General features: G+C 29.0%; 1 protein-coding gene across 1 annotated transcript in view; it reads left to right on the top strand.

Moving 5' to 3' along the window:
- LOC107455677 (cell adhesion molecule 2) overlaps window positions 1–17,264 on the top strand; it is a 47,975-nt gene that overhangs the window by 13,190 nt on the left and 17,521 nt on the right. The window lies entirely within an intron of this gene.

Raw genomic sequence — 17,264 nt, 5'->3', positions numbered from 1 at the left:
CTTCACATTTAGTGAGAATGCTCTCTCTGGTTATTTCAGTTTCCGTTTTTAAAAGCGGTATATGTTGAGCCACCTCAGCTAGATTTGGCATGTGACATTTTTAGCGGCAATCATTGGTCGATTTTCTAGCGTTGCCATTCGGGGAGTTGNCAACTGAATACTAACATATATATATATATATATATATATATATACCATATTGTATCAAAACGGTATACCACAAAGATAAAACTAGGTATGCTTAGTTGTTCAGGAGATTGACCGCTCGCCTCCTAATGAGATTGACCCAGGTTCAAATCCCTGATCGATATGAATTCCTCTCCCAGCTTATACCAACCACAGAGCTGACGACGCAAAATATTCTAAGTGGTAGACAGATCATGGGTTAGAGTCCCTTTCCCGCCAGGCTAACCGTGGGAATTTTTTTGTCGTTTTCCTCTCCATGTAACGCAAATACGGATTAGTTCCATCAAAAAATCCGCCACGAAAGCTATTTTTTTCCAAATACCTGATCCAGAAGTTTCTTTGTCTTTTGGATTGGGTTCAAAATTACAAGACTTCGGATTTTAACATGAGAAGTCGTAAACCCAAAATTGGATCAGCTGTTCAACGACGGTTATAAAATAAAATATCAATCAGAACTTGGGGTTTTTGAACAACCCCAAGTTCAGATTGATATTTTATTTTTGTCTTACAAAATTATACATTTAATAATGTTGCAAAATTTTGTACGATTAACAGTTAATGTTTTCAACTATTATTAAAATGAAGAATAAAAATTAATAAATGATTATGGGAAGAATTTGTATCCTTGGAAAAAATAAAATTACAATTATGTTCAAAAATATTTCAATTAAATTAAAAATTTCTCAGATATACGGGTGTGATGTATGGGTGTGACAGAATTCGAATTCTTGGCCATAGATGGCGCCACTGGAAAACAAGAACAATTACACACCTCTGCCTTAATAGGCATACGAGAGAGAGATAGTTCTCAGATATAGCAAAGTAAGCAAAAAGTGAAATTAACATTGATATGGCTGCTACCCTACACTGTAAAAAAACTCGTTAAATGTGTAGCCAATACTTGGTGCAAAATTACTAATTGCCCCATAAATTGGTTAAATGAAAAAATGTCTTACTTAGGTTGCATCATAAATTAGAAAATATATTTATCAAAAGGTTAGTTGTGTGAAGAAATGCTTTTATCAAGTTAATACCCAATTGAGCTTTTATGTACAAATTAAATGGTGCATGAAAGCTCCAAACACCGAAAATGTAAAAAGATTGCACCAAGACCAATACGTTAAATTTTATTACTTCCGTAATCTCCGATATTAGGTTAGCGCGTTTTGAATTAGGCCTTGTTTACAGGCAATAACAAGTTCACTTGCGGCTTGTTTTCAATGTTGCTTTTCATCTGTAGAAACTAAAGTTTGCCATTGAAAATATGTATGTTTTCAGTTGAGTAATAAGGATATTTATATTTTAATTCTCTGTCAACTGTGTTACAATAATTTTATAATGTATTATTTCTATCCGCTCTCCCTTAGTTGGAATTCATTCGAATATTCTCTCTGTTATGTGATTTAAAAGCACATTTTATTTCAAGAATTAACGTATGCCTGCTTCCTAAGTTACTGATTATTATTTTATATAGCCTCTCAAAAGTAACTTTACTAATTCTTATATATATCATATCTTAATGTAATTAGGAATTTTAATATTACTAAATAACTAAGATAGTGATTGGTGGTGCTATTTTGCACCAAACAGTATAAAAGAACATTCTCTGCGTTTTACAGCATCCAGGAACTATCCTTGGGGTTTGGCGTAGTCTAACACTTATAGTGGAACACCACTTTAGTGTAAAGTTGTTTTTGGTGTTCAGATGCATAAAAAATTTTATAGTTTATTTTCTAGCTTCAACTTTTTTTTATGGATTTAACTTTTCACAATTTTGTTTTAAACTTGGGGCATTACATACGGGTAAAAAAAAACAAGAGTAAATCTGAAACAAACAGGCATATTCCATACGAATATAATTTGATAGTAGTATTACAACTATACAGTACAGTGTAAATTATATAATAGTAATTAAAATATAGTAATACAATACATGATACTATTGTATGGCTATAATGCATTACGTTTGAAAAACTATCATAATGTTATATACTTTATGAAATATACTATAATTTGACTATAATGTAATACAAAATAATGATATAATAGTACTTTACATTATAGTAACATATGTGAGAGGTCTTGTTACGACATCAATGGACGGTTAGTCTAAATAATTGTTTTAAATCGTCTGCCAACTTACGTCAAGGCAATTGAGTTAACGTACTCTATTAACATCGCTTACTTTATTAATAAAGCTATCTATTATAATGTAATTTAGAGGCTCTTTCAGTAGAAGATGGATTTTCAATAAAAATAATGTAGTGGCATAGAAAATATTGAATAATTTTTGCGTATTGAATAAAATTTAGTTGTAAAGACTACTTAAAAGTAAATTATCCAAATTTATGAAGAGCGCCCAGGTACTAATGATGCATTTAGGGTACCATTTCTAAAATTACAACTGCTTACATTAATAGGTTAATTTAACCTTGTTTCAATAAAGATTAGTTTTACAAATATTTATAGTTATATTATTCAGTTGATACACTGTGAAAAATTTGGGATCAAACGGGATTATCGTAAAATCCAGTTTTAACGGAACATGTCATAGAACAAAAATTTATGTACTGTAATTTTGACAATAATAATTACCGTAAAATCATTGAATCACTCACATAAAATATTACTATAAAAATTACTGTATAATATTTTACGGTAAATTTATTTTGAACGGTAAAAGGGGTTTTACGGATTATGCGTCCAAAGTGCCGGTATTTTGCACCGTAATTCGATCAGGAATTTTTTACAGTGTAAAAACGCGATGAAATTTAGAAGTTCTCCCAATAAAAAATAGATATCCTGTAGGAATTATATATTGGCGAAAAAAAATGCTAAATAAATATCACAAATTAAATAAAATTGAAAAGAAAGAAATTCTTCAAAATGGGGTGAACTAATAATGCATTTATGTATGCTCTCTAAAAAAGAAAATACTTGCAGTAATAGTTTAATTGAGATTTTGTATTATTAAAGTTTAACTTTACAAACATTTTCAATTATATTATCCAGTCAATAATAACGTGACGTAAAAAAATATAGAATAAATGTCACAAATTAAATTAAATTGAAACGGAATTAATTTATATAAAAAAAAACTTTTATGAGATAATGAAGATAAAAAAAGGCATGGGCTTAAGTATCCTTTCCAAAAAAAAATTATTTACACTAATAGTTATTTGAGATTAATTTTCAATAATGTTTAATTACAAAACTATTTACAAGGAATCATATCTCATTAATGTCAAGTCATTTTTTTTTCTTTGTTCTTCGTTCGAAAGAAGAAACATCTGCTAAATTGTCATCTACATTAAATTTTCAGAGAGAAAAACAAACGCATAGTTTTCATGAATACTTCATTCCATAGGTGTAAGAAAAGTGTGAATTATAAATAACGCCAGGAGTGAACTTTTCTAATTTTCAGCAGTCACGCGACCAAAGATTCGCCAAGGGTGTCATCGCCAAAGAAATTGTTTTCATTCGAGGCCTTCTTTTTGACAATAGCCATTTTTAATATTTGGAGAAATAAATATTTTTCGTGACAGCGAGGCTTTATGAGCAAAAGGGCTTCTTTGTATAAGAATTTAGAAATATTCTAAGAGGTGAGAAGAAAAAATGGTAATGGAATATGTTATTAAGTTATAAATTTGATTAAGGAAAAAAAAAAAAACGCGGAATTTTTAATTAATGCTTCCTTGAAGCGAAATTATGATTCCGATGTTAAAGAGTGAATAATTAAAATTTCATATTAATATGTGACTACTTATACAAGTTATATGGGAAATAATTGAATCACTACATTTCACACACCATTTATAAGATAAATTTGTTTAATCTGTGTTGATTAAGTAAAAAAAGACATAAAATTTTGAGTTAATGCTTCTTTGAAGCGAAGTTATGATTGGATATTAAAGAATGAATAATTATAACTTCATATTAATACGTGAATAATTATACAAGTTATATAGGAAATAATTGAATAATTACATTTCACATGTCATAATTACATTTATAAGATAAATTTGTTTAATCTGTTTCGATTAAGGAAAAAAAACACAGCATTTTTATTTAATGCTTCTTTGAAGCGAAGTTATGATTCCGATGTTAAAAAGGGAATAATTATAATTTCATATTAATATGTGGATAATTATACAAGTTATATAGGAAATTATTGAGCAATTACATTTCACAATATTAACATAAGGTCCATTTGTTTAATCTTTATACGGGGTATAAAAGAAATCGGATCTAAATACAAGTAATAATGATTTAAGTGACCTAACTATTGTTGGTGTTTAAATACACCGACATTTAGTGATTTCAAAGCATTTACAGAATTTTTTACTTTTTTTTCAATGTTTTTACTATGTATAAAGAAATAACGAGGATTCAAATTTTTCAAAAACAATGCATTTTATTTAAAAAATTATTTTTTTTATTATCTAATCATTAAAGACCTATTTTTGAAGGTTTTTAAAATATGAGCTTCATGTAACGTATTTTCTCAACACACATGTTACTAAAGTGAAAATTTAGAGTTTAACTGTTATAAAAATATCTATTCTATGTAGTAAGCACATGCTTTTAATTAAAAGCAATCTGTTAGTATTTTTCAAAATTGAACATTTTTACATCTCCTTTTAAAAAATTACCCAATGACTTTACTTAAAATTAACTGTTAACTGTTTTAGTAATAACGAGACTCCACTCACTGACTCCCTTAATTGCTTCTCATTCATCATTGTTTTTTTTTATCTTCTTTTTTTGCTCCTTTTCACGTCAATATTTTCCAAAAAATTCGGCACATTTCTTTTTCAATATATACAATTATTGAAAGTTTATGTAAGATCATTCTTTTAACATGTTAATCGCAACGAAATAGACGCTTACCTAGATCTGAAAAATAATCGTCTTTTCTAGAAAAAAAAAAAAAAACAACGTGAGAAATTCAAACTGTGCGGCTGAATAAAGAGAAATAAATGAGAAGTAATTTTACTCGTTGACAAGGCGTTTTAAACCTTAGAGAAGATTTAAACCTCCAAGTTTTAAACCCGATGACGAGACTTAAGAAACTCAAATAGGGGAAGGATTTTATTGCTCCTTATTAATACTCTATGTGATTATAGTAAAAAATACATGTTTCTTCTGAAAAATTTATACCCACGATATTCTTTGATTAACCCATTAAACCACCCCTTTGCTATCCCATTGCAAATGATACCTGAAAATCCTTCTTCTCTCCCCTGTATGCTTCCCCCTTTTTTGTGCGGATATGAGGATGATTTGAGAAGGTAAATTGATTTTTTTTCTAAAGAGACATGTAAGGCATTTTTTCCGATGATTTTTTTCACGCTGAATTAAACGAGACAAATCCCGAAGCAATTGAACTAATAGTTAAGAAGTTACGAGAGTTTTATTAACAGAAAGTGCACATATGTACTGCACCTATTTACGCATCTATAGTTCTATCTAAACAAGAGGGGCATTGTTTTTCTATGAATCGATTGAGGACACGAGTCAATGGATGGGATAGTCCAAAAGTTACGAGCATTCTTATGTAAAAAAAAATACTACTTTGACTTAGTGCAATTTTTACCTCTCTATCTAGGCGCTATCTAATCATGTAACTTTCTGTTCACATTTCTTTTGGCTTGTGGCTATGTTTTTCAACTTTGTGTGCTTGTAGAATATATTACTTTTCACCTAAATACAAACGCTTATATATCAAATTGAAGGAAATTTAATGTATAATTTAATAATAAATACAGTATAGCAATATCTGTATTAAAAAAAGTTATGCAACTAATAGTAAGATCTATCTTAGATTTGCATTTTTTTAAAGTGATACTTACGCGAATACTTAGTAGGATAACCCTTATTTTTTAAGACAGCTTCACAGCGTCTTTTTATTGAGTGAACAAGTGTTTGGAGTTCATCTTTCGTAATCACTTGGTGCCAAGAATCAATTAAAGCTTCAATAAGTTGTCTTTTATTGGATGGACGATTTTTTTCGTACAAGAATTTTCAAACGTCGCCACAAATTTTTAATTGGATTGAGATCAGGGCTGTTTCCGGGCCATGGTAATATATCCATGCCTTTATTTTAAAACCATGCTTTGCATACTTTTGCTGTGTGGTATGGAGCTGAATCCTGCCGAAAAATAAAAGGTGCGTTGTTGGGGAAGAGATCCCTGATGGAAGGTATCAATTTTGGTTTCAGGACAGTTTCGATGTATTTTTTGGCATTCGGGATGCCACCAATCACTTAAATTCGGCCCACACCTTCTGTAGACGTACATTCCCAAATCATGGCATTTGTTGGGTGTTTTGTAGTTGCTTCAATGCAATCAAGATGAAGTGCTTCACCTACTCTACGTCTCACGTATTTTCTACCATCACTACCAAAGAGCGATATTTTACTCTCATCACTCCAGATTACTTGCTTCCATTGATTTCCTGACCATTTAATATGTTCTTGCTTTTGATTTAAATATGGGTTTTTCCTTGGAATTCTAGCTTGTAGTCCAAATCCTGATAACCTTCTTCTTAATGTTCTTGAACTTACTGTAATACCAGCTGCATTCATTTCGCATCTAACGGCATCTGATGAAGTTTTTCTATCTTGAAGGCATAGCCGTTTAATTTTTTCATCGGCAATAGCACTTGTGCATTTTTTTTGGCCTGATTTGGCTTTATTTTCCACTGATTTCGTTTTTTCATAACGTAAACAGAACTTTCACACATCAGAACAAGTCACTGAACCACCAATTTGTCTTGCAATTTCAGCATAAGAGAGGCCATTTTCTCTCAATATGACAATTCGGCTTCTTTTTGTAGATGTCAAATTGGTTCTTCTTGTTGATGGTATTGTTTAAAATTAGTTTAATTAAAAAAAGGACTTTAAATATTCAAAAACAGCAATACTCTATTTAATTGTACTAGTATGCATCATTCCACAAAATATTTCCACAACAATAACTCTTTTACCATCCAAATAACCTAAACTATAGTTACAGACATTTGATTGGTTCAAAGAACAGTGTTTGTGATTGGCTAGTACGCTTTTATTACAAAACACGTCCTTATTTAAAACGATCTGTGTTTGTTTGTTCTACTAAAATGAGCATAGCTTGTTTTGTAGTACAGATATTTTAATTCTGTTTTGTTATTAAATTTTACATTTAATTACCTTCAATTTGATATCTAAACGTTTGAAAATTAATATAGTGAAAATTAAAATATTCTACAAGCACACAAAGTTGAAAAATATGAAACTTTCAAAAAATGTCCACACTTTTGGCCACCACTGTATATGAGTGATTCTCACGAAATATGACAATTCACTGTCCCTTGCTCCATGATCTAATACTACAATACTAAAGGTATCATTATATACACAGGCTAAAAAATATCATTGCTGTTAGCATTTTAAAATGACTTGGCACTAGCATTGACTGTTTTGTATAGTAAAAAAATTTAATTGAACTTTAAAATTTCATGCTTCTGGCATGTTCCAAACAATGTTTGCAATAATAACTAGCTTCATAACTTCCCATAAATTTTTTAATATCTAATTTTTTTTTATCTCAAGCGGTGTAAGCGTTTCGAGAATATACGCAGAGGGTATTATTTACAAAAACTTCGTTTAAATTAATTTTTTCTATCAATAATTTGTTTGTCCCAAGAAAATCTGTCATTTTCCTGGCTACTTTTATTTCGTGGTTTATAACCAAAATAGATAGAGCCAGCAATCAATATCTTATGTTAATAGATTGATTAGATACTCGCCTATATGAACATGTCTTGTTGCATGAATAAAGAACCAATTTTCTGGTTCAAAATCTATTTCAAAAAATTTTTCAAGGTGAGTAGGTTTTTGTGCTGTCATTTTCCTGCCTTCTTGAAATCTTTAATAACATAAACTACATAGATTTATCGGAGTTATTTTAAGAAATCCTTTTGTTTTGCAGAATATAAACGTCTTAGTCCAAAATATTAAATTAAAGTTATATGCTATAAAGGGCAAATTTGTCAATTTCTTGATTGTTATTTTCCTGGCTTATGAATGCCAAGACTTTTAAGTGTTACCAGAAATTTTTTTAAACTGCTTCTACTGTAAGGAGGGAAAGCAAATGTTAACCTAATACCAAGTTTATGTATCATTGTAATATGCTTGGACGTAATCAAACTTATTTATTTATTTAATAATTGATTATTATGCAAAATTTTATTTTGCACATATCAGCAACAAATATTTTGGATTCTTTCTACAGTGGATAAAAGAATTAATTTAAGCAATTTTATGGTCCATCTAACATAAAGGTTTAAGTTAAGTTACTTAGTTATTAGTTATTTGCTTAAAATGACTGTTTTTTAAACTTCTAAACTAATATGTCATTTTCTTGGCATTCAAGATTTGGTGAATTTCTATTTTATTTTTTTTCTCGAACAAATGTCAATAAACTACACTGCTGTCTGTAAGATATTAATAAGTGTAACTAAAGAAGTATGCAAAAAAAAATCTGAGAAGAAATCTGAGACTCTAAATTTGAAGAAATTNGTCACACATCATCAATGAGGAGATATATATATATATCTTAGTCTTATTCAATTAAATGATACAAAATATCTTGGAGAAAAATTCTCGGGGAAAAAAATCCTCACTTGATAGTTTACCAATGTAATATACGTAATTGAATGAATTTATAAAATTGCATTTTGCATGCAATCGCTAAACTATTAGTACGATGTGCTGATACATACGTGCGAGTTAAAAGTTTTACTTTATGTACATAAAAATACTTCAACTTTTAAGTTATTTTTTTAATTGACTTGGTTTTTGTCTCATTTGATTGAGCGTAAATATACACAGAAATGGTGTCTCAATCGTTTAGATTGCAATATCAGATGCGCAAATAGATAAAAATACAAACTTGTACTTTTCCTATATAAGCCCATTATAACTTCTTAACTGTTGGTCCGATGGTCTCGAGATTGATTTCATTCAATTCAATGTAAAAATGTATCTCATTTGCCTGATTAGAAGAAATCTGAATCTCCCCCTTAAATCGGTCCATTTCCCTCAAAAAATGGGGAATGAAAGAATGAAGCAATCGAATGAATGTTTTCGAATGAAGGAATCTGTAGGTATGCAGATCAAAAAATTATAGTCTAGTAAAACTTAAGACTTTTTTCCTAAGAAGAATTCTGATAATGCTTTTTTTTGAATTTAAAACTTTTTGTATAATTGTTAAGATTAATATCTGGCAGTATGATATTTCTCTCTTTTTTCTTTCCTAGTTCTGACTGACACGAATCTCGTGATCGAAAAAAAAATTACTTTTCTGCAACAATGGAAAAATAGTTAATATTTAAAGTAGCAACAAGAACAAAAAAGCAATTTTCAAACAAATTAAAATTAAAAAATTTGCGTGAAGTTCACAAACAAAAATATATATTTTAGCACTCCAAATTTAAACTCCGTAGTTGCATTTCGATGGGCCACAGCTCGTCCAAATATATTTTTTCTCGACAAGTTTAACAGTTAATAATTCTCGGATATTATTTTTTTATTCCGTTGTACACACCGTATTTTTTTTCTAGGATCCAGAGTAATTTAAAATTAAATATATCATTTTTGACGAAGCTTAGCAAAATGTAAAGTAAAGGAAAAAAAAAGTCTGAAAAATTTGACAAAATAGCATTTTAACTTGCAATAACTTTTAAACAAATTGGAATTTCGAAAAAAAAAAAACGCTGCGTTAAATTTATAAACAGACATGGCCTCTTCAGCATGCAAAATTTCAACTCCTGTGATCTGTAGAGTGGTACGTATAATATATATCAAATATTAATTTTTCCGTCCCACTCCCTGTAAATTTTTCTAAACAACTTCGTAATTTTTAGTTCCTAAGTCCTATCGTTTTTGCGCGGCAAAAGAAAACAGCGGGGTCAGTCACTATCGTATTTTAGAAACAGATATTTAGAGTTGTTCTAAATTTTTAGATTTAGGGATTTACATTTTAACTATTATTATAGTTACCTATGCTTATTGTATTACCTACTATATTTCAAACTTTGAATTTTGATTCCATAGTAAAATAACCTTACACAAAGTTACGTGCCATGAAACTGGCATTTTACAAAACATTTAAAATCTGCCCTATATAAATTTTTAAATTCAACTGAACTGTTTCAAATAAAACAAATGTCTTCATAAAAATATGAAGCCCAATTATATCTTTATTAGCAGGGAAAAAATGGAGTGCTGCATTCAAAATTCTGCAAATGGCATATGAACGCTGATAGTAAAATATTTACTTAGTGCTTTGTTAAAACTGGTTAAATCCTTTAATTAAAATTTTTTTTAGTTTAGATGCCTTGCTGTAAAGAACATCTTGTTTCCGTTAGGAAAAAAAAGGGTTCAAATCAAGGTAATACCCTAGTTAGTTAACATGGAATAGTGTATAGTATTACTGCATTGACATGGGTTAGAAGATCTTACCTTAGATTTTTTTTCGATTTTACTCTGTCGAACAGAGGAGCAGAGTTTGTTTTCAGAAGTCAAAATATTTCGTAATTTTAAATATTAAGTACTTTTAAGTATTAAGCATATGACATAATGTCACATAAATAAGGTTCACCTGAGAAACTCAGTAAAATAACCACTGTATGCTCCATTTATTCAACCTCAAAGTAATGTCAGGTGTTCACAATACACTGCTATACTGAAAGCATCTATCAGGATCGATGGAAGTACAGATGTCACACATCATCAATGAGGAGATAATAAAATGGGAACGGATCACGCTCCTTGCCCGAATCCTTGTAAATGATCTGTCATGGCTAACTCCCAATTCCTCGATCGACGATCTTGTGACCATCTAAAACCGCATCTGTTGCAGGACAGGGATTAAAAGAACAGCAAACACGGCGATTGACCGAGGTAGACAGAAATCAATTTAAATCATGAATGCATTCAAGTTGATGAAATTTTTTAACAAATTTTAGAGTGAAACAAAACAAAAAAAATTTCGAGTGGTTTGTAATATTTTAATTTTTTTTAAAATTTCAACATTTTTACAATACATGCCATTTTTGAAACCCTTAATCAAATTTCTAACTTGTATTTTCAAAATATGTCAATTAACAGTAATTTCTAGCAATCTTCGCCATAATAATAGACAAAAAAAATCATTTTTACTCTTATGTAATATTGCTTGCATAAACAAGGATAAAAATTAATATATTGCTTGCATAAACAAAGAAGAAACTAATGTTCACATTTATAAACATTTTACAGTTTAAAAGCATAATTGTGAGTTCACAATGTTTGTAGCAAAATTGCCTGAATGTTAAATTAAAAAAAAACCCATACTTTATGCAAACAAGTCAAACATCTAACTCACAATTAAATCTAGATTTAATATCAAGTTGTTGTTACCAAAATTTTAAATACCATAATCTCTGCTTAATGTGATTGCTGTTAATATTATCAATCGTTTATTATTATCAAAATCACTCAGTTAGGATAGCTTAACTTCATTCGTATGTTCAAAATTATCGCATTTTGTGATCTTTACATCGTTTTAAGTCATCCTTGCTTTTATTTAGTTCTTAAAAATCGCCTTAACTGTCAAGGATCAAAATTTTTAATTGTAATGCCTGATCACCGAAAATGAATCAACTCAACCTTTCTGCACAGGTAAACCAGCCGCAACTTTGCAAAAAAATTCGAGATGATCTTTAAAAACGAAACAAATACAAACACTGATTGAAAACGAATTAGGGCTGGAAAAGATAAGTTAAAAGAGGTCTTCTGCTGTGGTTCGAAAATGTTTGAGAACGTAAAGCTTCAGTCGACGGAACACTTATGCAACAAAAAGTTGAAAATTTAGCAGCTCAAGAGGGCAAAATGATTTTATAGCGAAAGCAATTGATTCCATCTTTGGAGAAACCATCAAAAAATTGTTTTCATAGTTATAAAACTGGTAAAATTATGTCATTTCATGTTTTGTTTATTGTTATCAATCGGTTATTAGTATCAAAATCAATGTGTCCTAAAGACAAAACATATTAAAAGATTGCTAGTAGATAGTACGGGTATAAATAAATAGTATAAAAATATTGGTTTCATCCCGATTTAAAATATTCTTTTTTTGCTTGAGTTTTCAAGCTAAAGTTTTTCTTAGGAAAATAAAAATTTTTTGAAAAAAGCAAACGGAAACTCGGTTTCTTAAAGAAGAATAGGAAAAGATTCCAATTCAAATGCATTTGTTTCTTTTTTAAAATTTCCGTGAATGTATAGGTTTGTTCTTAGAACTAAATATCTTAAATGATAAATTTATAAAAAAGTTTAAACTTTATGAACCTGGAAGAGAAAACACAAAACAGTAACCAAACAATATAGTGAGCAAGCAAAATAATCTATTTTAACCAGAAATTAAATAAAAGTATATATCCTGAATCATCTGGACAAGACTCCAAATATTTTTAGAAAAAAAAACTATTAAGCAAATCCCAAATTTTTAATTCAACGCATTTACTTTAAAAGATTAAAAAAAATTCCCTTTATCATCATTAACAACCATTTTTTCCCAAGTGTTGATATTTCATCTGTTGTAAAAAAAATACCCATCATCAATCAATTAACTGTTACACATCATTTACTAGGAAACCTTAATAGGTGATTAATGAGAATTATTCCACCTTCTGTTTCTCAAAAAACTCCCTGAAGTGTCATTTTCTGTTCGCTGATAGCTCTTCTTTCACATTTTTTATCACAGGAAAAAGGTATTTCGGAGGTTTATCGATTCCAGTTATTAATTATCCAACACGTCAAATTTCGTCACGGAATGTATGGGATTTTCTTACATTATCAAAATTCCTTTTCTGCTTCAATTTGAAATTTGACAATTTTAAGTTTAATTTTGAATATGTTTATATCATTTTTCTTCAAAACATTATTTTCTCTTTAAATGATTAATCGAACCATATCATATTTTTCTTATTATCGCGTTTTCTTTTACTATTTTCTGTCTAGGAGGGTAGGAACTATTTTTGACCAACTAAAGTGCTTAAATTGCAATCACAGTTACTAATTTACCAAAACATCGTTTTTCTTACATTATCATTACACTTCCCTACTACAGTTTCAGTTTTAAATTAATTTAATATGTTTATCGCTTTTTGTTAAACATTTTATAATAATAGCTAGATGATTAATATAACCGAGTCATATCTATCTATTATTTAGAATGCTTAATTTTACTTTTTTTGTTTGTGAGGATAAAAACTTACAATCTAAGATTTCGCTGTTTTGGACTAACTAGAGGGCTCAAATTTTAATTAAAAAATGATTACAATGTTAATTATATTTATATTTCAACCATTCACAAGTAGGCAACAAAATTATTCGAAATTTGGAACTTTCTGGAAGAGTTAGTTAAAAGTCCCAAAACTGAAAAGAATTTTTAAAAAAATGTTTGAAGAACCTAATTTATAAAATTGAAAAAAAGAACGGTTTATTTTTGTCACACTAAATGAAATGTTCTATATTTATGAATATAGCTTCGTTTAGTTGAAGTCTCTGATCAAACTGTAACAAGTAATACACAATGAGCAGCTGTACTTGTTTTTTCAGCCATTTCAGTAAATTATAAACGGGAGTTCGAGTATAAAGAGGTATCGGCCAATTATGAAAATGTTGAACGATTCTTTCTTGATTTGTAAACTATTAATTAAATTTAATTACAGGTGAACTGAACTTAAGTCTTTTAAAAAGGAAAACATTTATTGAGAATGGAAAAGTTTAGATATTGAAAACATTTATTGAGAATATACTTCTTAAATCTAAATTAAATTTAGCATTTAAAAATGGAAGTAAATAAATAAAATTAAAACCTATTTCCATCTATTCTATTATGCTTATACACTTCCGTCTTTCACTGTCTTAAAAAAGTAGTTTCCGTGCATGAATAAAAATGATATACGTGACGGTTTTCCAACATCAAAAAATGAAAGACGTAGAGAGTATTAGTTTTTCAATTTATACCTCTCACCACCTAAAATTTCCACAGAAATTTTTATAAGTGGTGTTCTCCCCCTTCTTTATTCTATGTTTGTGAACATTTTTTATATCAATTTGAAAAGTGCTTTTTTTGAATATTTATGAATTTAATGAGTATGGTGATGTATATAAATCGCATACATCTACTCCTCAAAACTTTAATAGTTTTTTTAACAGTATAATTTTACAGTTCATCAATACTTTTTCACCCTAACTTCAAAACAAGGTTTAAATTTTTTTTACCCTATCTTCAAAACAAGGTTTAAACTTCCTGCTAATGTTTTAACCTTCTTTTCATGAGGGAGTTCTCTCGTACTCGAGCTTTATATCTATCTTGACATTCGAACTATCATGGTTGTGTTTGCAGCCATGCAACGAAGAACAGAAATAATGTTCCCACTCTGAAGAACAAAGTTCTTGTATAGTTATATTAGTTTCCCAAAGATGAGGGTATCTGCAGTAATGAATTGCTTGGTTTGACAAAATTCATTATATAATAGCACTTTCACAAGTATTAACTTACATGAATTTCATATTTTTCAATCGTATCGCTTAGTATAATGTCTCTGTTTTACTACTACAGAACCAGATAAAGCTGCTAGTACATTAATGAGAAAATATCAAACATTGTGTTTATACTTTGATTTGGGTTGACATTGTAAACTTGAAATGTTGGCAATTACTAAGAAGTCAACAAAAATGATAGCTCTATATCGAGCAGAGTTTGGGTAATCAATTTGTATATGAAACATTTATTATTTCTGTTTTTGAAAATTATGTTGCTTCCGGCTGAAAACACAAATTAAATATATATCCCTACATATAATCAGTTGGATCAACACTAACACACTTTCGGATTTTTCTGCTTATTTGAATATTAATTTGTGACTAAAGATGTTGAAATGTATTTTAAGAGCTACAGAAATGAATGCTTTAATTGACATATTTTAAGTGATATTTGAGTAAGTTACCTTCAAAGTTGCTCATTTTTGTCATTTTACTGTAACTTTATTTATTTAACACTTTTACTGAATAAAAGAGCTAAGACTTAGTTAATCTAGGTAAATTGCACCATATAACCTAGATTAGAAAAGGATCGGATATAGTTCATATTCTAATCAAGATGCAGAATACAATGTATCAATGATATAGGGCAATTTTCTTAAATAAAAAATTGAGTAAAAAAATTAAAGAATTTAGGAGGTCAATATCAAACATTGTATTCTGCACATACAAACATTGTATTGTACTTTCATTTTCTCCAATTTAAAAACCATGACTGAGAATGGATTTTAATGATTTTTCAAGAAAGCTTCTTTATTTATCCAACAAAGGATAGAGTATATTTTGAGCTATACAGATTATAGCAAAAATCAACTTTAATACTACGCAAATAGAACTACATAAAGGAACATTATGCCAATTTATGTGCTTTCATTTGTGCTTTATTCATGTTGTTTTTTAGGTTTAGTCATCTGCTTTTATTCACGTAATTCACTCTTTCATTCACTTATTTATTCATTGATTAGAAGATAGAATTAAGTGTTATTTATAGATTCATTTTTAACCTCAGTTTCTTGTAAAATTTCATATGTAATTCGAAATGCTAAAACGCAAAATCTAAAAGTTTCAAATCAGGACACTAATAATACCAAATGTGATGTAATCAATAAGCATACACGCACTTTTTCACATCATATTATCCCTTCTCTTTTTCAAAACGGAATGCAATGCGAGGATTTATTCACCCTATAAATGTCGCGGTCCTTTCCTAGATTTAATAGCAGATGAAAACGTCATGAAAGCACTTTATTAGGTGGAAATGTAGCGACACACCCTTCACCACTTGTCAAAGGATTTCATTCTGAAAACACATCACGCAAGTTCACATAACACACCGAATACGAACAGTAAAATTTATATCCATAAGTTTGTACTCCATTATTTCTTTCTTCATTTCCTATTATATTTTAAGTCATGAAGATGGAACGAAATAATATCGTAAAAGTTATGAAAATATTTATTACAATTTTAGTCGGAAATTGTATCGCAATGAAACGTTGCGAATTCGTCATGAAGCATATTTTGTTGTTTTTATTAGAAAGAAAATGCTTTTAATTGATGTCAAAGAAGTTCTTAATTTCTTTTTTGTTTTAAGTTGAAATATCTTCAATATAAAATAAAAGCTTGGTTCTTAATTGCATGCATGAGTTTCTAAAACTATTCTAACTGTAAAAGAAAAATACTGCAATTGTTTGGTGCAGAACAAAAGAATGTTTCTTTAGATTAAAAGGAATTAAAAATTTACGCTTAAGAAGAAAACAAGGTAACGCGGTTGTGAACCACTATTTTTTCAAAAAGTTGCATTCGTGTTTCAAACTGTTCTTTAATACTGTTTCCAGATAAACACTAAGACTACCAGGATTTCCAGTAGATGGCAGCACAATAGTTAAGCATATTACCTGCTTATCAATCATGTTTTTCACCAAGACCCAGAGCTTTAAAAGTGTTCTTTCGAAAGCAGTTTGATTGATTTTATTTGCTCAAGAAATTCTATTTTACACACTATGCTCATTTAAGTTGATAAAATAAAAAACGAAAATAATTTGAGAAATGAAAACCTATGGCTATCAAAAAATTTAATCAAAATAATTAGTTATAAAGATGTCATCAGGACAACAATACTTATCTTAAGAGTATTGGAATAAATTTAAGTCTGTGGCATTAAAATTTTAACGGTGATAGTACAGCTCTATAAAGTACCAATTTCAATCATTTAATTTTCCTTTATAAAAAAATTTCTCATAAAAAGTATTTTGTTTCATGTAATAAAGCAAATTATTATACATTACGTATTAACAAAGTTTGACCTAAGGAATTGCAACCGCATTAATATTAGCATCCATTAAAACATTCATTTAAAGTAGCTGCAATATCTTATATGCCTTTAATCGTCGTATTAGGTTATAAGAGTATCATTGAATTGCTGTGTTGATTTAATTAAGTAACA

Source organism: Parasteatoda tepidariorum, chromosome 1 (genome assembly GCF_043381705.1).
Source record: "Parasteatoda tepidariorum isolate YZ-2023 chromosome 1, CAS_Ptep_4.0, whole genome shotgun sequence".
NCBI lineage: Eukaryota > Metazoa > Arthropoda > Arachnida > Araneae > Theridiidae > Parasteatoda > Parasteatoda tepidariorum.
This window is presented reverse-complemented; position numbering and strand designations above follow the sequence as displayed.